Genomic DNA, 23,333 nt, shown 5'->3' on the forward strand with positions numbered 1-23,333 from the left:
GGCAGATGCTTTGCATATCAGGCCCTGTGGATCAATATGTTATTAGACGACAACCTCTCTGAGGCATGTCAATTAATTCTGGGCTGTTGGCTGCCACCCTCACATTGTTCAGTGGAGCTGGGCGAGAATGTCTTTTTAACTTGGTGTCCATGGAGAATTTGTGAGCTTACCTGCCTTTAAACACCTTGCAACTTCTAACAAGACATATTGCACGTAGTTGTAGGTACAAGGCTCATGCAGCAGAATAATAATCAGTATATCCACAAATTTAACTTGCTCTCTGTTATAGGAGCAAATACCTGCCAGCCAATAGGCCTATAACTAAATGAATTTCATCTGTGCTGTATTGTTCACCTAAACAACACCCCTACAGTGTGTGGGAGGTGATAGCCATAAAGGCGTGAGTAAACCGTGGTTGGACACTACAAAACAAACACACGCTAAAAGTTGTTGTTGGCCTAGTTATGATATACTTCAGTAGATTGCGTGAACGGTGGTTACAAGACTTTTTAACGCATTAAAAGCAAAGCGATATCAAAATGCTGCCTTTAGTCCCATGTAAAGAAGATGAAGAGGCCTAAGAGGGTAAAATGATTCACAGATTTATAATAAACATGCAGAAATTAGAGCAAAGTCTGTTAAAAACATAAACATCCTATCTTTTCGTAGAATTCAATAAAAAAAAAACTACATTGTGTTAGTTATCAATTCAATTTAACTAGTATTTATCTGACAGAAGTACAAGGAAAAGCAGAATCATGGTTGGCTATACAGGGAGCATCCGTCAAAGGCTTAGTCTCAGCGAGCAAACATGGGTTGTGGATATAATATTATAGAAAAATTCCAAGAAAAGCCCAGTGTCTAAAAATCAGTGTGAGTCAGTGGATATTCCAGCAAAACAAAGCCCAGGCATGAGGCAGAGTTAATTTTGTAGCCACTAGTTGGTGCAAAGGTGTTGCTTTGTTAGTAGACAGAGTTTGTGAGATTGGACGTTTGTTTGATAAATGGTCTTGTATTGGACCAGCTGGATTCAGCTAATAATATTATAGCCAGTACTGATGTTAGAAATTTTGTAAATTTGGGACAGTATTTTTTTTCGGTGAGCACGATTCCCCTTGACTTGTCCCATTTTGACTTTGGGACTTCCAGCCCGTACTCGGCACAGATGTTTCGATACACTATGCCAGCCACTTGCCTATGGCCTTCCATGTATGTCCTGCCTGCTAGCATCTTGCACCCCACTGTTTATGTGTTGGATTGTCTCAGGGGCATCTTTGCACAGCCTGCACCTGGAATCCTGCCTGGTATGGTATGGTACCCCAGTCTCTATTGATCTTGAACTTAGGATACATGATTACTGGGAGAGCATAAATGTTAATCACCTAAACATTGTTCCAATTCAGCTGACTTCTCAGCACTTGTCTTATACTTTGTAGTTACTTGGTAGTGGTAGCTTTCCTTGTGGCCTCTTCATAGTTACCATTTGCCTGTGGGATCCCAAGGTGCTTGTAGCTATTCTCGACATCTGCTATCTTGCCTCCTGGTGGTACAATCCCCTCAGTTCTGACTTCCTTCCCTCTCCTTGTTTCCATCCGATCACACTTTTCCAGCCCAAATGACATTCCAATGCCCTGGCTGGAAATCCTGGTGGTATGGATCAGTGAGTTTGTCTCGTTCATCCATGTAGAGGAGGTGGCTGATGGTCGCTCCATTCCATGGTCGAAATCCATAACCACTCTTGGTGGTGGTCTGGCTGAGTGGGTTTAGGCCTCTGCAGAACAGCAGCGGGGAAAGAGCATCTCCTTGGAATATGCTGCCTTTGATGTTGACTTGTGCAATTGGCTTGTAGTTGGCCTCTAGAGGAGTTTTCTACTTCCCCATGGAGTTCTGGATGAAAGCAGTTGGAGTCCTGCTGATTTTGTATACTTCCAAGCATTCCAGGATCCATGTGTGCAGCATCAAGTCATAGGCTTTCTTGTAGTCAATTCAGGCAGTGCACAGTTGTCTCGAGTGACTTCTTATCTACCAGTAGCTGGTGCTTTGCGCGTCTAGTGTGGCTCTGCTCATGTATTGATTGCTCATCTTAGCCACTATGATGCCTGACAGTAGCTTCCATGTTGTGCAGAGGCAGGTTATTGGGCGTAAGTTGGATGAGACTGCTCCCTTTTGGGGTTCCTTCAGAATCACGACTGTACAGCCTTCAGTTAACCATTCAGTGTGCGTTCCATCGATTAATACCTTTTTCATTTGTTTTGCCAGGCACTCATGGAGTGAGGTTAGTTTCTTTAACCAGTAGGCATGGATCATGTCAGGGCCTGGTGCTGTTAAGCTCTTCATACTTGAGACCTATTCTTGAATAGCTGTCATTGTGAGTACACCTTGGATGGCTCAGTGAAGAACATCCTGTTTATTTTCCTGGTTTCAACTTCTCTGGTGTACTTCTTGTGCCGGGTAGCCAGGGCTGTGAGTCTCTAAGGCCTCAGGTGTGGACAGTTTGTTGTAGGTTGTACTTCAGACAGTTCAATGCAATTCAACTTTATTTATATAGCACAATTCACAACAATCATCTCAAGGCGCTTTCAACATTCTAATAAAGTCCAGGCTATACACGTATGTAGAGGCAACTCCACAAATCCCCTTAAGCAAGCCCTAGGCAACAGTGGAAAGGGAAAAACTCCCTTTAACTGAAGAAACCTCCAGCAGAACCAGGCTCAGGATGGCCGGCCCTCTGCCTTGACTGGTTGGGGTGAGTGGAAAGAGGAGAGAGAAAAAAGGAGAGCAACAAAAAGGTAGGACCAGTAGCTGCACACTGGAAAACACAGTTCCAAAGTGAGGGACACTTGTAGAAAGGGACAGGGAGAGGGAGACAGAGGGGGAGAAGCACAACTACAGGAGAGAGAAGACACAAATTAATAGCATGCAGTGATGACAAACAAATGTATAGAGAGAAAAGAGAGGAGGGGAGCTCATTGCAGTTGCGGGAGTCCCCAACACTCTAAACCTATAGCATCTTAAGTAGGAGTTAGTTCAGGTTTTAATCCTAGTTTTAAAAGTACAGAGGGTATCTTCCCCTGAATCTGGATTAGGAGCTGGTTCCACACAAGAGAAGCTTGATGGCTAAAGGCTTTGCCTCACATTCTACTTTTGAAAACTCTGGGAACCAATAGTAGGCCTGTAGTCTCGGATCAAAGTGCTCTAATCTGGCCACTGTGTTCTGTGAGTTCTTTTAAATATGATGGAGCCTGACCATTAAGAGCTTTATATTTAAGAAGCACGTTTTTTAATACTATTATAGATTTTATGGGACGAAAATGGAGAGAAGCTAAGGAAGGAGAAATATGATCTCTCTTGCTAGTTCCAGTCAGCACTCTTTCTGCAGCATTTTGGTTTAACTGAAGGCTTTTTAGAGAGTTATTAGGACACCCCAGCTGTCAGCTGTTCTACTTCTAGAGATTTGTCTTCTATGTGATGTAAATGACAAATCCTCAAAAATTCCTCCACGGTTCCTTACCGCAGTAGCGGAGGCCAAAGTTATGCCATCTAAAGTAATTATATTGTTTGGCAGCATATTTCTCATATTTTTAGGCCCAGATAGAATCATTTCAGTTTTGTCTGAATTTAGAAGTAGGAAATTGTGGGACATCCAGGCCTTTAAGTCTTTTAGGCATGATTGAAGTTTGACTAATTAGTTAGTATCTTCTGGTTTCACATATAAATAGAGCTAGGTATCATCTGCATAGCAGTGGAAGTTTATGGAGTGTTCTCTAATAATGTTGCCTAAAGGACACACAAAGTAAAAGGTATTGGTCCTAACACAGAGCCCTGTGGAACTCCATAACTAACTTTTGTGCAAATAGAAGATTCATCATTAACACGAACAAATTGGAATCTGTCTGACAGATGAGATTTAAACCAATGCAGTGTGGTTCCTTTTAATTGCAAATCCATGTTCCAGTCTCCGTAACAAAAATGTTATGGTCAATGGTGTCAAATGTAACTCTAAGGTCTAGTAGGACGAGTACAGACACAAGTCCATTATCTGAAGCCAAGACAAGTTCATTGGTGACTTTCACTAGTGCTGTTTCTGTAGTATGATGAACTCTGAATCCTGACTGAAGGTCTTCATACAAATTATATCCTTACAGGTGATCACATAATTGCTTTGCAACTACTTTTTCAAGGATTTTAGAAATAAAGGGGATATTTGATATTGGTCTATAGTTGACTAAATCACCTGGGTCAAGACAGGGTTTTTTAAGAAGTGGTTTGATAACTGCAACTTTAAAGTCATTTGGTACATAGCCAGTTTCTAAAGTTAGGTTTATCAAATCTAATATGAACTTTTCTATTAAAGGTAGAATATCTTTAAGCAATTTGGTTGGTACAGGGTCTAAAAGACCTGTTAGTTTTGAAGGAGCAATAGTTGAAGTTTGCTCAGTGAGATCGATGGGTAGTAAGCAGTCTAGGAGGGTTAGGGCCCTTATTGATAATTCTACATGAAGATCCATCTGTAATATTTGTGGGGAGGATGTGGTGTCCATTTTCTCTTATAGCTACAATTTTATTTATAAAAAATAAATGTCATGAAGTCATTGCTGCTCAGAGTTGAGGGAAAACTAGGCTCAACAGAACTATGGCTCTTAGTCAGCCTGGCTACAGTGCTGAACAGAAACCGGGGGTTGTTCTTGTTTTCTTCTATTAATGATGAACAATATGCAGCTCTGGCATCGTGAAGCTTTTTTATACATTTTTAAGCTGTTTTTCCAGGCTACATGAGATTCTTCTAGTCCATTATTGTAAATACAAATGTTGTTAGAAAATGGTCAGACACGAGAGTTGTGAGTAAATATTGTTAAATTATCCATCAATTCCATATGTAAGGACAAGGTGTGACTAAAACAGTGAGTGGGTTTATTTACATTTTGTGGAAAAAACAATTGAATCTAATGATATTTAATAATCCACATTTAGGTGTTTTGGATCTGTATGAGTAATAGTCTTAACTTTTATTAGGTTTTTCTGATAACCTCCCCTTGTGTTCATTTTTGGCTTAAATGGTGCAGGTGGTCGTGGAAAAGACATAGTCTCTATTGGGCAAAGAGCAGTGTGGTTAAGATCATAACATTCATTAAAATAACAAAATTCCCTGGGTGAAAAATCTGAATTTGTAAGAGCAGCATTTTGTCTGTTGGAAACCTCAGATTCTATGAACGTCTCAGACTATTTATACCTGTGGATGTTGTCGGGGGTTGGAACGGAGGATGGAGGACAGGTGAGCACATCAGAGCCACAGGTGTTTCCAATGGTCAGTCTCCAGAGACTGAGACGCTGTGGATAATGTTCTCAGTCAACATCTGTGATCCCAGAAAGTTCAGGTGCTGTATCTTGTTTGAAGTACTGAGGACGATCCCAGAAAAGATTGAAATTGTCTACGTAAAAGAGTCCGTGTGCAGCGGAGGAAGGTAGAGCGGTTGTCCACCAATCCCTGGCTCCTCCGGTCACATGATGAAGTGTCCTTGAGCAAGACACTGAACCCCAACTTAGTTGCTCCCGGTGAACATTCACCGTGGTTTTGTTGTTCCTAGTTATGTGGTTTGGTTATTTCTTGTTCATCTTTGCTAGGTTTTTATTAGTTTATTTACTTTACCCTGTTCCCTGTATTAGTGACCCCTGTTAATTTCCCATTGCCTCTAGTTTAGTTTGTTTAGGTTTTATTCCCTTCTGTTTATTCCTGTTAAGTTCATTTATCCCTGTTATTTACCCTCTTACCTGTGTATTAGAATTAGTTAAGGTCTAGTCTGGTCCCTGAATGTACTCTACCTTGAGTCAGTCTTGTATCTGTGCACCCTGTTTGAATAGCTGTCAGTCTGTCGTTTACCCTGTATGAGTTTAATTTGTTTTGCTACCTTTACTTCAGGAAGTTCTTTACCCTCCTGCTGTGGAGTGATTTTTAGCTGTTAACCCTCCTGTTTCTTCATAAATAAATGCCCTTTTCTTTAAACCTCCTCCTGCCATCTCCTTACTTGGGTCCTTGTTAATATACTTATACTAACCGTAACAGGAAGTGAAGTTAGTGAGTAAGTTAATTGGGTTTGTGTACTCAGCTTTATACTTTTAAACTATCTACATAAATTAGTCCTTACAAAAACTACTGGCCTGTTAATGGACTCCAGCAGTTTGATGGGTGTAGTTTTATTACCTTTTTACTTGAGTTATATTTCTGTGAAGCAATACAGTAAAAGTTACTGAGTATCTCACCTCAGCTGGGATCTGTCTACCCGCTGCTGCACCAGGTGCTGCTTCTGATAGTGTGTGTGGAAGCTGCCCCACCCTCTGTTAAAGGGAGACTGCAGAGGAACTGCATCAGAAACACCACAACAGTAACTTCACATCTAATAATCTTACTCCATTCACTCTTCCAGTGCAAATAAAATGCAGAGAAATCGGTCAGCAGTCCTACTCAGACACTTACAATGTCAAGTTCTGCACAGCTGAGGCAACACGTCATCATGACAGAACCCACGTTAATGGCATTGGTTTAGAGAGAGAGAATGGTGACATGTATAAATGTTATGTTCTGATGTGAATGCAACACTACCAACAACTCCTACTGTTTCTATCAGAGACCAGCAAGCTCATACACACCATGGTAGCAGTGATCTTTGAGACTCATTGCTATAAGGTCAACATGAGCTATGTACTGTACAGTAGCAATCGCAGTTCATAGTTTATTTCCCTACCCCTCATTTTTAAGTTCTCCCTTTTTTTTTTTTAAATTATCTCTTAAAACTGGGACAACAATTACATTTATACTTCAAAAGAGCCAAATCAGTGGTCTTTCTTTCAGAGTTCCTGGTAAATCCATTGATTGCAAAAGTACAGGGACACCTCCGTAACCTTCACAATACACTTTATCAGCATTAGCAGTTGTGGATAACAAATCATTCTCCTTCCATGCATGGCTGCACTGCTTTTAGTGGAAAGCTGAATGACAAAAATATGAAATATTAATAAATACAATCTAGAACTATGAACATGTACCTGCTTAGACTATCTTGCACTAACAGTCATATCATTAGTAACATTAGACATTAGTTTGTGAACTAGCTCACTGACATCAATACGAACTGAGACTAGTGGTTTTTTTTGGTTCTATTTCTAATGAGGAAATGTACAGACCACATGAAACAAACAAAAGTAATTGTGTGTTAAATACATTTTGTTTGGCCAGTCAACAGAGAAATGTGGAGACATACTGACATTTATTAATAACTCTGTTTTGAGTCTGGCTCTGAAAACGCTAAGTTTAAAAGGCTACATAGCCCTGCTTATCCCTGCCCCTCAAAGCTAATGTGAACCGGGACACCACTACACTACACATAAATGCACAAAACCAAGGGTAAGGGCCCAGTAAGGAATATGAAAACCAGAGGAGCACAGCACCAGCTACTTGTAAAGCATTCACTCGAGACTGCGAGACCAGCCATACAAACTTACAACTTACAGCCTACAACTTGAAGCCTCAAACATGAGTCCCTGAATGTTTAAAATTGAACAATGTCAACAGGATGCCTTCATCAAGAACTCAATGGAGCTGTGGAAAACGCCTCTAAACAGCCCTGCCATTCTGCAAAGGGCTGAGCTACTGTGCCTCAGCAAGATTATCACAAAGAGGGGTTACAAATACTGACTATGGAATCTAGCAACCACCAACCACCTTCTCTACATGGATGACATCAAGCTGTATGCCAGGAGGGAAAATGACATCAATTTACTGATCTACACCTAGAACATCAGAATGTTTTAGTACTGGACAAGTGCTTTTAGATGGTAACAAGAACAGAGGAGGTACTCAGAACCAGGGATTGGACAACTAGAAGGCAACATAGCAGATGTCGAGGACGGCTACAAATACCTAGGGATTCCCATGAGGATGCCCAAATGACAGCAACAACTTCCAAACACCTACAGAAAGTAAGCCAATTCCTGAGAGGTCAGCTGAGTAGGAAGAACCAGGTCAACACCTATGAACAGTTTTCAACCTCTTCACCCTGCCAGTCATAAGATGGCCAAAAGAGGTGTGTCCAGGGTGTACTGCACCCCTTCCTCAATAATGGCTTGGGTAGGCTCCAGCTTTTCCGTGACCCTGAATAGGATAAGTGGTTACAGATGAAAGATGGAGGATTGATGAATTTAATATAAAAACCCAAATAAAGAACAAGCCAGTGTCTGTATTTGCAATATGTGTATATACAATGTTAGCTTTCATGTGCAGCTCAAACAGTAGGTGGAGAGACATTTGGCCTCAGGTTGATGCTACAGAAAGGCTTGAAGGAGTGCCTGTGTGTTTGATTTTAAAAGAAATGGGCAAATAAAGAACTTCCAAAGAAGTTGGGACGCTGTGTAGAACCTAAATGACAACAGAATGCAATGATTTGCAAATCTCCTCAACCCATATTTTATTCACAATAGAACATTTTACCATTTCCATTTCATGGAATATAGTCTTTCTCTAATTGTGTATAAAAGGAGCAATTCGGAGTGTAAAGATGGACAGAGGTTCACCAAACTGCTACAAACCAGTATAAAAATTGTGGAACAGTTTTAGAAAAATGTTCCTCAATGTTAAATTGCACTAAACTTTGAAGATCCGACCATCAACAGTATATAATATCATCAGAGAAACACGAGTAATCTCTATGCACAAGAGACAAAGCCAAAAGATCAAAACTGGATTCGCATGATCTTCAGCCCCTCAAGAGGCATTGCATTAAAAACAGGCCTGATTCTCTCCTGGACATCACTGCAATGGCTCAGGAACACTTCCAGAAATCCCAGTCTGCTATCACATTTCTCTGCGCAATCCACAAATGCAAGTATCATGCAAAGAAGCCAAATGTGAACACGATCCAGAAACACCACAGATTTAAAAAGGTCTGAGGCAAAATTGAACACTGTTCTGTAGTCAGGTATTTAAATTTTGATGGTATGGGGGGGCATCAGTGCCTATGGGGTGGGCAGCTTACACACCTGGAAAGGCACCATCAATGCTGAAAAGTACATAGAGGTTTAGAGCAACATGTGCTCCCATCCAGACATCTGTCTTCAGTCCAGACCTTTCACCAATAGAAAACATTTTACGCATCATAAAACAAAAAAAATCCATCAACAAAAGCCCAGAACTGTTGAGCAGATCCTGCATCAGACAAGAATGGGACAACATTTGTCTCCTAAACTCCAGAAACTGGCCTCCTCAATTCCCAGATATTTAGAGCCAGTTGTTAAAACATCACCCTGTTCCTACTTTTTTGAGATGTGTTGCTGTCAGCAAATTTAAGCTGCTATATGCACCTGACCTGCACTTACCAGGAGGAACTAAGCTTAGGTTAAGTGTCTTGCTCAAGGACATTTTGACATGTGACCGGAGGAGCCTGTAATCAACCCAACAGTCCTGAGATTGGTGAACAACTTTTTATATGCTGATCCACAGCAGGATATGTACATCACAGACAAAAACAATACTTTTTTTTATTTTTATTTGTTTTTTTCAATCCCACTGAATCACTACTGTCCGATATGACAAGAATCAGCACAAGAACCAAGCAAAGACAGTCCAGTGAATAATACCATAATATGCGACTGAATATTCTGCCCCCAACGTTAGACTACAGAGGTAGGATGAAGTGGAAAAATGTTTGTGGTGTGAAGCGATTTTAAGATAATTGACGATGACAAAAGTACAGCCGAATGCAAGCACTGCTGTGATAAAGTCTTAAGACTGAGGTAAAGTCACATTCATGCTTCTCAAGAATTACAATTTGACAACTGACATCGGCAAGAACGAGAGTCATGTTCAGCAACTAGACTGTTGCCATGTTATTTTACGTTCATTTTCCTGTGTAGACTCTACAATCAATGCTGTTCACACTTCTCCATCTTTGGTTTGTAAACTTTTTTTTTTTCCTTTTATGTTGCCCATCTCAGTAAAAGTCCCTCTGTTTAACACCGGGGGCCGTCATGTTTTTGTTTCAGAAGAATGCGCGAGAATTTCCGTTCTCGTGGGATTTGCTTAACTGTAATAGATTGATAGGGCTTTGCTTTCTAGTAACTCATTGTAGAAGCAGCAGACAGTTTAGTACCCTTAATAGCAAGCATTAAAATATAAGTACTTGTACTCAGTCTGTGAAAAATTGGTATCAGGACATCCCTAATGTCATAGAAGCTTTATTTTAATTTCATGTTTGCAGATGTACATTTCACACTTAAGACGCTAAATAATTACTGGTAAGAAACACTGGAACCAATTGTTGTGCATTGCAAATTCTGGAAGGAGGAACTGCTTCACAATCAGTTCGACTGCTGAAGCCACAAAGATCAGCCTTTCCTATATCTGAACATCAGGGTGTTTCCTTCTCCAAATGTGACATTTTTTTGTTTGTGCTTTATTCACCCGCAGACCTACTATCGACTGTTGTGGAAAATCCTCAGTGTTTGCATAATGGATGTAGCTAGACGAATGTCAGCGGGATGATGTAAAGGCTGCGATCTATCATAGATTTGCTGCATGCATTACAGTTTTCTCCCACTGTTTACCTAAACAGGCTACATGCAGAAGAGGTTTATACTCTCCAGGGAGATGGGATATTATTACCAAATATTTTCTATGTCAATAGCACCTGAGCTACACCACACATACACCCTAAAGTTGTTGGCTGTACTGTGTGTTTTCACAGACTGTTTGCGGAGACAGAAGGAAACAAGATAACCTTCTGACTTGTGGCACTTTTAGAGAGGGCTCTTTTCACATACAAGTCTTCACACTGTTTGAATCAATGCCTTCTAGTGAGCCACCACACCATCAATTTTTCGAACGCTCTCTTTGAGCTGGTTGCTGCATTTACCCCAGTTCTTAGAGTTTAACATCACACAGCAGGGGGACTGGGGGACCTGTTTCTTGAAGTAAAATGGCTGGAGACCGCCTGTCCAGCCATTTTCTAATATTGATCCCAAAAAAAATCCAGCTCTCTCCGCAGATTTGTCTCTAGACGTTTGAAGTAAAGTCATTCCACTGGCACCAGATGACAAAGATGGAGAGACTATTGTTTAAAAATGTGACTGATGGTTTTCCTGTCTGCTCTGCCTCGAAGAGAGAGATGGTGCTGATAGATGAACCAATACTCTCCAAACTCTTTCTTCTTTAGGATTTCTCCATGTGTTGTTTGATTCACTTTTCTCCTGCTGAAGTGATATTTCACCTTTTTTGCGGGAACACATCACAGCAGTGCCGGTCTCTGGCTGTGGATGTCTTCATTAGGTTAAATCTATTTATTTTTTTATTTTTCTGGCAGCGAACCAAAGGCTGTGCTGCAGCTCTTTGCTCTTCCTTCTTTCAACGCAATACAAAGCTCCAGTGGAACATGTCTTAAGTCAACCTAATAGCATGCTATCTGAAATCTGCACCACTATTTAAAAACAAAAATCAATTACTTAAAATTATGCATACACTTGTATTAGAAGAAGAATCATTCTAAATGCAGAATGACAGCGAAAACATTTTAACCTTTCATTACTGTTTGGAATACATTTTGTTCAACTATACAGTCTTTAGTATTGAAACACATGCAACTTTATTAATCCTGTAGTGGGTATTTACACAACCCTAGCACACTTGGCATAGTTAATACTTTTCCATTTGTGTTAACTTGCGTATATCCTCACAGATGCCTCTATCACTCTCTCTATATCTCTACATATATGTTTGTGCAATATAATCTAGAATCAATAAAGAAGAATACGTGATTTTTTTTTTTTTTTTTTTTTTAAGCAGCTTTACACCTATTTGTTTGCTTTTATTTTTTGGAATGTGATAATCATTCTGGTGATTTTTCTAATAAGTCATACTTATTTTATTTTATTTTTTGTCACATTTATCAAGTCCAGCCAAATCCTCTGGATTCCAGAATCTAAAATTGCCAGTCATGTCAACAGATCAGAGTTTTGGCACTGGGTTGTAATTTTTTTTTGTTTTAATTTAAAAAAAAAAAAAAAACCTGTCAGCTGCTGGGTAAACTACAACAACCACCTCCCACTGCTGTCAATGAGCTCATCATGTTTAGACTATTTAGATTTTACATTTATTGAATGGTGAATGTGCTGAATAATTTCATCACAGTGTGATTTGTTAGATCAGCTGTTAAAAAAACCAACCGGCTTTTGGTAAGAGCACAAAGAGGCAGAAATCACCACAGAGTGATGTCTGCTCATCTTTACACCAAAGTCTGACCAAATTTGAATAAAACTGAAACCTACACAAAGCGGCCTGTATGAGACTAAGTTTGAAAAATTCACAACTGGCACAGTTCATGAATAAGCTGCTTCTTTATTTGGTCCTTTTGTAAATGCGCTGTTTCTTCCTTTAGTCTGGCAGCTCGGTTGTTGTTGTTCTTGTTCTTGTTCTTGTTCTTGTTCTTGTTCTTGTTCTTGTTGTTGGTTGTGGTTGTTGTTGGTTCTTCTTCTCCTCCTCCTCCTCCTCCTCGGCTACTCTGTGTCTAACATGTAGTTAAGTGTTGTTAAGAACGGTTTATTTCAACTATGTAATCTGAAGCTGTTTTACAGAAGGATCTCTGGTTAATATACTACCCTTGCATCCGCTGCCTGTGTTAAACTGTTTAATGACCACATGTTAGTAACTAACAAGATACAGCAGAGGTGGGGGAGTCCGCTCCTGTCAGTGTCCACATTGGATGGGTAACCATGGAGATGGTCTCACACCTAAGAGGTGTGAAAGGCGACTTGAATGACAACCCTCAAACCTTTAATGCTATTCTACTTTTACAGCGCGACCTGCCGCGCTAAAAGTGCAAATCCATTTAAAATTTTGGACAAGAATCATACTTAGTTTCTGCCCTTAAGAGGCAATCAGCATCGTGCGATTGGAATCAGCTGACAGTAGAAACCTCCTGTTCGCAGCTGAAAGGACGATCAGTCTGTCCTCCTGTTCATACGCAGCTATATCACCTGTGGTAACTTCCGAAATACACTCTCAGAATTACACTGGTGATATTGGTGTGACCTGTTTACTTGGTTTGGTTTGATGAATCAAAGACTGTAACTGCTGCTTTTTAGGGAAACAAATCTCACGCGATCAGGCCGAATGTTCGCTGTCATTAACATCTAAGCGACAGTTTCCACTGGTTAATGTGTGTCTCTGAAAATAGGACACAGGCAGCAGCTGGTAAACCTCCTCTGGCCTTTAAGGTGGGACAGAACACAAGCACAAATACAGAAACTACTGTAACCACAGCTCCTAACTCTGACATTATCTTGTCTTTAAGGAGTAGGTGTATGTGTGGATGAAAATGTCCAAATAAAACAATGATGTTAAATTGATGTGATCACATAAATTGTGATACACTGAGCCTAATTTTTCTTTTATGGTGAGAGGCTTTAAAAAAAACCCAGTAAAGTGCACTTAGTCTGGATTCTCCCATTAAAAACACTGAAAGCAGCCATCATGTTTGAACAGTAATTATCTGTGGGATCGCTTCATAAAGTCAGATTAACCTTCTATTGTTTCCTTGAAACATTATATATTTGGGAAAAATGTGCTGCCTCTTGAATAATACAGAATATGTCTTCTACTCCAGTACATTGTGGATGTACAAAGACAGTATTAGTGGTACGGTACGTTGTGGTAGAGACTATGATGTGCGCATGGATGGGGAGAGTTTAAGCTGAGGCCACCTACGGACCATATACTGTCATCTCACACCAATCGCAGTAAGAGTGATGAACTCACACGGCACAGACTGACACTTTGTACCTTTAATAGGCAAGTACATTGAAGAATAATAATACTCACCAGCAGATTAATAACCAACAGATTTTTAGGATAAAGATGGTGAAACTTCAGATGCACCGGAAGAGCCCGTGGTGGTAACACCAGCAATTTCTCTGCTTCATTTACTCTGCAGAAACCATGCGTTGACGTGTCTGAGTCTAAGCTTTGTTTTGTTGGACGAGACCAGGCACAGACCTAGTAGCTTTTAGTAGATCAGCATACAACAACTTCTCTCTTGTTGTCTCTTGTTTAACAATCCATTTCAGATCAGTTTTAGATTCTGGACTCTGGCATTGGAATTTGGGAACTTGTAAGATGTAACTGGTTGTTATTAGTTATTTGTAGATACTATTAGTTTATAGCTAATTCAGCCTTAGTTTGATCCAGGCTGTTAGATTAACTAATTTCTGCCCATTCCTGTATTTTTCATCCAGCCCCTACCCCTGTTAAAGTTGAGCTTAAATACATCTTCATTTTCGCTGTTCTGTTTTTCTCTCCTTTTAATCCTTTCCTACCATTAATTTCACTCCACCCCACTTTCCCAGTTTCTTTCTACACCTTTGTGACCAGACTGCCAACCTCTGGGGATGCTACTTCCCGTTGATATGCAGAGCACCTCTCCTTCCAATCAGTACTTCTGAAAGGTTGTTACTAATGGTCCCGAAGGAAGGGAATCAACCTTGAATACATACAAGCTCTCTGCTGGTATTGTGCAGGTGCACTGGACACTAGTAGTGTCACATGTTAACAGCCCACCCTTGTCTAATAAACAGTCAGTACACTACAATGTCTGTGAAATAAAATTCCAGTCAATTTATTTGGCGTCTCCCTAAAATTTTGGGTGGGCAAACATAGATTTTGATTTACTAATACTCTAAAGACATTGTGCAGTACTTATAATTGGAAGGATCTGCTACACGAACAAAATACTCCTTTAATTAAGAAGACATGTTAATACTGACGGTTTAATAGACTCTCAGATTATTGTTTGTGTCACACAATCACAAGCACCATTTTTGCTCTTTGTTGCAGCAACCCACTGAGAACCTTGCCTATTTTTATCAGCGACAGGCTGCACAGTTGCACAGTGATGGGCAGACTCAAGCTTCTGAGAATAGCTTGATTATTCTACTGGGAGAATAGCATGTATGGGGAGAGGCTGTCCATATGTTACACTTAACAACCAATGAAGCTGCGATTCGGAGACTTGGGATGGAAAGAGCTGACGGTGCTTGTCCACACCCCTGGCTTTCTCCAGAACAGCCGAGGCAGGCAATAATCTAACTATAATTAAGGGGTATAAACCATGTCATGCAGCCATTACACCAAGTAGCTGGCAACCAATCAGCAATGACATTAATGGTAGAAACCAACCACAGCTTTATAATTCAGTTCTGTTGGAAGATTTCTGGTGCGTTGCTCAGTTGACACTTCGGCTGACTACACCACAGGGTCTGACCACCCTGTGGTGTGGTCAGACCCTGTGGTGTGGTCAGACGAAGATAGTGAGTGAGTAAAGTGACATTATGTGCTAATGCACACAGACTCATAAGTCTAGGTGATATGGTCAAAAGTTTAGCAATCTTTGGTTGAGTGAAAACACCAGCGGCTAAGACAGTTATCCTTCTTCTTTTATTACATTTTTTTTTTTAAAAAGGCAATAAGTGATTGGATTTTTGATTTTGATAAGATGTAAAGTATGAGCATTAAAATCAAAACTAAATAAATAAAAACATGAGAAATTACTTTTTCAAGGTATTTTAAATTTCTAAGATGGACTACTGTTTGTACACTAGCAATAATTTAAACAACCTGCTGCAGTCAGAAAGGAGCTGGTTACTAAACTCAGCCTTTTGCTGAGAAGGTGCAACTCCAGCCAGTTTTTGACATGACTTCTATGATTCGTTCATCTTGTGAGGATATTTGAGTCTGCTCACATTAGCTCAGTTTTCCTCTATACAGCCCGTGTGATTTCCTTATTTTGTCCTAACATGTCAGCATCTGAATGTAACCCTTTGTATGTAATTGGATGACTGGGCAGCAAGGTGGATCCAGATGCAGAAAATATATTGATCAGAAAATGCTTGTCCTCATTATAAAGGGACATTTAATTGCACTTATTATTAAGATGTTTTTTATCACCCAGCTCTACTTACACAAACTTGGCCCCAACACTGTAATGCATTATGTAGAATTTTGATTAATTTAAAAGAATAATATAGTTTTAAAATATTAAAATTATTCTGAGTGAGTGGCTCCATAGTGTGCTATTGTAGGCTTGGCGATTCTAGGCCTGACGCCCCTTGGCCATGTAGCAGAATGTCCCTGAGCAAAAAAAGAAAATCCCCATGCTGCCCAACCCCACCCGCTGAGATTGCAAAAGCCAGCACACATCTAAGCACCAGTCCAAAGTGCTGTACTATTAGTTAGGGTTGTGTCAGAAAGGGCATAATCTGCCGTGGCAACCCCACACTCACAGGACAACCCCCCCCCTTGTTGTGTCGATTAATGTACATAATATATTTTAGAGGTCAGTGACAACCTGAACAAGGAGCAACTACAGACACTCATGGCCAAAAGTATTGGCACCCTTGCAATTCTGTCAGAAAATGCAACCCTTCTCCAAGAAAATTGTTCCAACTGCAAATGACTTGGTATTCACCTGCTTATTTTGTTTGCAATGGAACAACACAAAAAAACAGAAGCAAAATCAAATCTGATACAATTCCACACAGAACCCAAAACATGCACTGGATAAAATTATTGGCAAAATTAACTTAAAATTTGGCAGCAGCCCCTTTGGAAAAACTAACTGAAATCAATGGCCTCCTGGAACCATGAATGAGTTTCTTACACCTGTCTTCTGGAATTTTGGTCCACTCTTCTTTTGCAAACTGCTCCAGGTAATTCAGATTTGAAGGACTTGTCCCAACTGCTGTTTTGAGATGTCTCCACAGGTGTTCTATGGGATTTAGATGTGGACTCATTGCTGGCCATTTCAGAACTCTCCATCACTTTGTTTGTAACCATTTCTGAGAGTTTTTTGAAGTGTGTTTTGGGTCATTGTCCTACTGGAAGACCCATGACCTCTGGTGGAGAGCTGTCTGACACTGGCCCCAAAATTCTTTGGTAATGATCAGATTTCACGATACTATTTTCACAGTCAAGGTATCCAGTGCCAGAAGCACCAAAACAACCCCAAAACATCTTTGAACCTCCACCATGTTTGACTGTAGGAACTGTGATCTTTTCTTTGAAGGCCTCATTTCTTTTCTGGAAACAGACCCATAATGTCTTTTACCAAAAACTCTACTTTTGTCTCATCTGTCCACAGGACGTTCTCCCAGAAGGATTGTGGTTTTGTCTCATAAGTGTTGGGAAACTCCAGTCTTGCTTTTTTATGCCTTTGTCTCAGCAGTGGTCTCCTCCTGGTGATGGATAGTGTGAGCTGACAGTTGTACCCTTTTTCTGCAGATCAGCTTGAATTTGGAAGTTAACCAGGGTTCTTTAAGCCCCATTCGAACAATCCTTGATTGTAATTTTTCATTAATTTTCCTCTTCTGTCCATGTCCAGGACGTTTAGCTACCTTTTTTTTGACCATGACTGTATGTTGCTGTACCATCAAGACTGAACCCTACTATACAATAGACAAGTGACTGCACATTTGGCAAAATGCAAAAAACTGAGTTCTGCACGAATTGGAACTTCCAGAAGATACTTAGTGTAACTACTTTTTTGTGAAGAATGAGTGCTGAAGAAAAATCCTGCTGAATATTTTGTAACTTCACTGATCGATCAACAGTGCGTTTGGTGCAATTTAATTTAACAAGCATTTCGTTTTTAGTGTCATCACATTAATTCAGTTTATAGAACCTCAAAAGTTTTAGCTTAATTCTTTTATTAAATGCCTTTGCCACCACAGTCTTTGTATTTGCCATATGATAGAGGAGGATTGCATGTATATAATCTCATATGCACAGTCAAATCAGAGTACATATGTTTTACATTGTCAAGGAACACGCTCAAGCTTGGGTCACATTGGAATCCCACGGTGTTTCTATTCTTGTATATACTGTTTATATACAATAAATGGTAAATGTTCTGCACTTATATAGCACTTTTCTACCTATTGGCACTCAAAGCACTTTACACTGCTTGTTGTTCACCCATTCACACACTCTCATACACTGATGGTGGAGCTGCTATGCAGCTGGCCAACACTCACCGGGAGCAACTAAGTTGGGGTTCAGTGTCTTGCTTAAGGACACTTCAACATGTGACCAGAGGAGCTGGGGATCAAAAAGTGGCGGATTGGTGTCGACTGCTCTACCGCTCTACCCTCCTGCGCAACAGTCGCACATTACTGTACTGTAATGGCATGCTGCTATATCTTGGGGAGATGATACATCTATCCCTGTTCACTCCAGTTTTTAGTATTGATAACTTGGTTGGATTCATGTGTGGCTAAAATATCTGACGTGTGTAATGAAAATGGATAACTATGTAGGTAATACATAGTTATGTATTACCTAGGCAACAGTCTGAGACCCTCATGCTCCAGAGTCTCAAGTCTAGCACCTGATCAGTCTGATGATTGGTAAATGAATATATCTCAATCCTAAACAGTGTATTTTAAACATTTACCCAAAAAACTTTATAGCTTCAAAATATGAGACTTCTGCTTGGCAATTGTTAACATTTGTTTTTGAATTCGAACAATGTATAACATACTCATGGAAGAAACGAAGAATAAAGTTTCCAAGTGGCTAGAAGAAATGACTTTGCATTTATCTTTGCTCTCCAGCAATAAGACATCAATGGACTAATTGAGCGGGGAACAGTTTTTTTTTTTTTTTTTGCATGGTTTTGAACTTAAATGTATGAATTAACTCATTGTTAATGTCAATTATAGTTAAATGGTTGAATGTAGGTGTTTGGCTTTTGTATGTATTTATAATACATTTGATTAAACTTAAACAACTTTGTAATCTGCAAAAGTGCAGTAATGTTCTTCCTGTATAAACCTGTGAATTGTAAATATCTAATAGAGCAGTCCGCTAAAACAAAATTGAACAGCATTACTTGAAGTAATGCGAAACTTTTCTGTATGTATGTATTCATTTTTATATATCTTAAAGCCATGCTAAGCACCTTTTGTTGCTTGAAACATCTAACATATTTAACATTAAACCATTTTGATTAATTGATTTTACACAGTTTGGCATTGTCTTTGTTGATAATGGGCCACTTGAAAAGATTTCATGTTTACTCAGCAAATGATTGGAAAAGAAATTACTCTTAATGGAAGCTATGGATCTTTCCCAACCTCATTCCTTGCATGCTCACAGCTTTAAAGATCTGTTCCTACAGAGAATCACTGACAGCGGCAGAATTCACAGTATGTTGGAAAGAAGCCAGAGTTCTACACATGTGGGTATTAAAAGGAGCAGCTTCATGTGTAGCTGTACATGCCATAATTCACGCTGTACAGTCCCTCTAGGATTCTGTGGGATTTGAGATTGTTGTGGCCCAAAATATGTTTCGATTGAAACTTTTCTATAAAAATTGGGGTGGAGTGATATGTTAATTTACAAAATGTGCATCGCAAGTTGGGCTTGAAACTAACAGTACACAAAGATTCGGTACCTGGGACAATTCTGTTACAATAAAGAAATCCCATCACAGTCGTTAGTCATTAAAGGTTAACTAGAGCACGAAATGTAAATAATTGTGTTCTCAACTCAGGTAATATGAATTCCTCAAGACACCACTGACATTGACGAATAAGAAAATAAACCTGCGGAACAGCTTCTTCTCTCTGAGTGTGAGCGAGGCCAGAGGTCAGCCAAGTGTCCTCGTCTGCAGCAAAAAGGAAGCAGACAGCTCAGGTAAAGTCAAAGTTACCCTTTAACAACATCAGTGCTCATTCAGGTACCGGTGTAAAAACACACTGTAAATTAAAGATCTATAAGAGTAAATGATTAAAACACTTAATATTGGAAGTGATCATAGACGCTATGGGTTTGCTTTGGTTTTCTGATTCAGTTTGTTTGTGGGTGGGTCCGAGGGAAAACGCAGACAGGACATTTTGTGTTAACTGAGACAAGGAGGTGGAAGCAACTAAACTGAATAGGGTTGTGGGAAAATGGACACATTGTTTTTTGTTATTTGGATAAACTTTGTTTTCTTGTTATGCGGGTTTCAAAATTGTCATTTAACTTTTTGTCAGATGTGATTCTGACTGGCACCCCTTTTTTTCCTATGGTTAAGCCTGTGACATTATAATGAAATTAATTGAAAATAAAAAAAAAAGAGCTTAATGGGAAAACAATTTATAGATTAACTGAAAAAAATATCAGTAGATTGATAAAATAAATCACGAGATGCAGCAGTAATAAAAATATTATTAAATGCAATTCATGTTCCAGTGAGTTTAAGCATTTTTTTTTGCAAGACACCGGTGAGCTGGCTTCATGGGCAGAGTTGCCAAGAAAAAAACCCTACTAAAGTTTGGTAAATTGGAAAAAAGGTTGCAGTGGGCCAAGATGAATAATTGATTTTAGATGACTGCAACAAGGCCTCATTGACTGAGTTAAAGTTTGAGCTGTTTGGATCAAGCAAAGAACATGTGTCAGAAGCAGAGCTAATAAAAAGATTGGAGATGTTTGCCCCCCACCATCAGTAAAGCATGAAGATGGAAATGTGATGATCGAAGGGATGGTGCAGCAATGAGAGAGTGGGCAATCTTCATCATGTGCACGCCATCCTCAGTCTGCATGGATATCACTCCATAGTGAAGAGGCATGCCATTCCCTCTGGAAACGACTGATTGGGGATGACTGAATTTGTTAGCAAGAAAGTGCCTCCAAGCATTCATCTCAGTTTTGTCTCAGCTGGAGAAGAAAGTGGCTGCTGGAATATTATCAGATCTGAACCCTATTGAGCTGGTGTGGTAGAAGCTGGACTGAAGACCGTTTGATGCTGCCCAACTAGCACAGCAGACCTCTGAGGAATATTGAAGAAGACCTGGAAGGAAATCACACCTTGATATCTGCAAAAACTGATCAGTAGACTGCCACAGATTAGTCACGCAGGCAACTTCAGGTCTGAATGATAGTTCCCAAAAATTTGTGGGGCTAAGCTCATCTAACATTCCCTGACTAAGCACTAGAGTGGAGGGGAGGGCGTGTTCTTTTTCCAAGCAATGATCATCTTCAGTTTTCTGTGTTTACCTCCAGGTTCCTCTCTTCACACCATTAAACCAACCATTCATAATTTAAAGTCAGTTGATGACTTTTGTTTGTGTTCCCCCACAACGTTGTCCAGGGTCCTACACTTACCTGTGCCCATCATAGCAACATGCACAAGCAATAATTACTGCAGACATTTCCATTATCACGAAAATCCCAAATTTGTGGAGAACTTGTAACGACTAGACAAAATTCCAAGGCCAAGGAGATTAGATGAATATGTTTTAGTTGTGGCAAAATCCTGGATGGTCTGATTGCAACATGTAGAATAGCAAATTAAAAAGTTGTTGTATTATTTTAGTCAGGTAAATTCATTCCTTGAATCACGAATGCTGCATCTGGGCTTCTTGTGCTAATTGAAAAGACAACAAAAGAGAAGAGTACTGTGCAGTATAATTTAGTTAGGTACAGGTCAGGCATTTCCGCCTCATTAAGAATGTGCTACAATGGGTTGTGCTGCTTTTCTACCTACAGAAAATCTTTGAATAGTAAGTCGTAAGTTGGTCCAAACATATTATGGTTGTTGTGCAAAAAAAGACCTTTATAAAGTAAAAACTGACGTTTATTTCCTGCCTGCATTACATTTTCTATAGTTTGACAAGGTGTGTGATTGCATGTATACTATAAATACATCAGAAAATTAACTCCAGATTTTATTTACTGTGTGAAGTTTATACAGTATGTTCTGTATGTTTCTCCCTGCATGCGATGTAGGTGGACTGGAGAGTGTAGCAGACAACCACACAGACATACAAACTGACCTGAATTGGATTATCTGTCTGGATACATGTTGTTTACACCACATTTTCAGTATATCCATCCTTTTTTTTAATAACCTACTTGTTCCTTTGAGGGTCTGCCTCCTCCAACATGCACTGGATTTGAGTACGGGAATCACCCTGGACATGTCATCAGTAGGTCTTATAGGAACAGTGACATTTACACTCACATCCACACCTAGTCACAGTTTCCACTCCACCAAAAAGAATATTTTACCACCCAGATGAACACCTCATACCACTGTTAACTACACAAATACATCTTTACCTCCACTGTTGTTGATTGGCATTGTGTAAATTGTGGTTTCTAGATGTGGTATTAGTTTTATGTCCGTCCTGTCTAATAAGAAAGTCAAAGAAAACTGTTTAGTCAGGAGGAGACAAGACAGCTGAGTACAGCTGTAACAGCTGTCATGTAGTTATCACAACAACTGTTTAAAGTAGAACATAGAGACAGAGCTAACATGAAAGGACAGTCACTGATGTTGAACTTTGAGTTTGAGTAGTACATGTAAATGAATTCCTTTAATTTAATTAGACCTTCCTCTATTAACACTATCTCTCTTCTTCTAGCTGAAAAATGCCTCCAGATGACATCACTTGAAGGAACCTTAAACTATTACGCATGTTTTGTAGACAGAGGGGTTAATTAAAAGAGGCATCAGTTAGTTTTATTTGACGTATGTGACGTGACTAACTTCAGGCTGTTTTGCAGCTCATTCCAGTAGTATAGCACATAGTAATGGAAACCAGTCTTCCCCATTTTAGAATTGGTATTGGAGTCTTAAAACGTGCTTCTGAAACAAATACAATCTGCCAGAAATAGGTCAGACTTTGGCACATAGGTGTCAGACTACTGAGAGAACAAAATGTTTTCACATAGTGTCCATGGTTCATGGTCCATGATTGCAGCTTGTGCTGTCATGATGTTGCAATGATGGGCAAGCATGGGGATTAGGTCATGTGGTTAGGATGCCTAACATTTTGTGGAGCAACATGGGCAGCGTCACTGGCTGCACACCTATTGCAGAAAGGTTTAATGTTACGGACTGTCAGTCTTGGACTTTTTTTCTTTTCTTTGTCACCGTTCTGCAGAGTATAATCACGGTGGCAGGAAAACATGAATAACATTTGAAGGGGAGTCTTCATTACAGCTCGAGAAATACTGGTTAAAAATATTTAGGTTTACCTATGAAGTGAGTTGGTAGATATCCCAGAGGATATCTTTGTTTGGTCTCAGGCAGATGGTCCCTGTGTATTCATACTAAGCACTCAAACTTTCTGTTCTTATTTAAGGCCATTTAAGCTGCTTTTAGGGAATGGAGGAAATAAATAGTAAGTTGAAGATTGAAGGGAGATGTTTTAGTGGGTAAGGTCTCTCAGTGTCTCAGTTTCCTTCCCCACTCCCACAGACAGTTGTCACCTGATAGCTTTTCGTCACCCTGTCTCTCTGGAAGCCAAGA

Source organism: Channa argus, chromosome 19, assembly GCF_033026475.1.
Source record: "Channa argus isolate prfri chromosome 19, Channa argus male v1.0, whole genome shotgun sequence".
In the NCBI taxonomy this organism is placed as follows: Eukaryota; Metazoa; Chordata; class Actinopteri; order Anabantiformes; family Channidae; genus Channa; species Channa argus.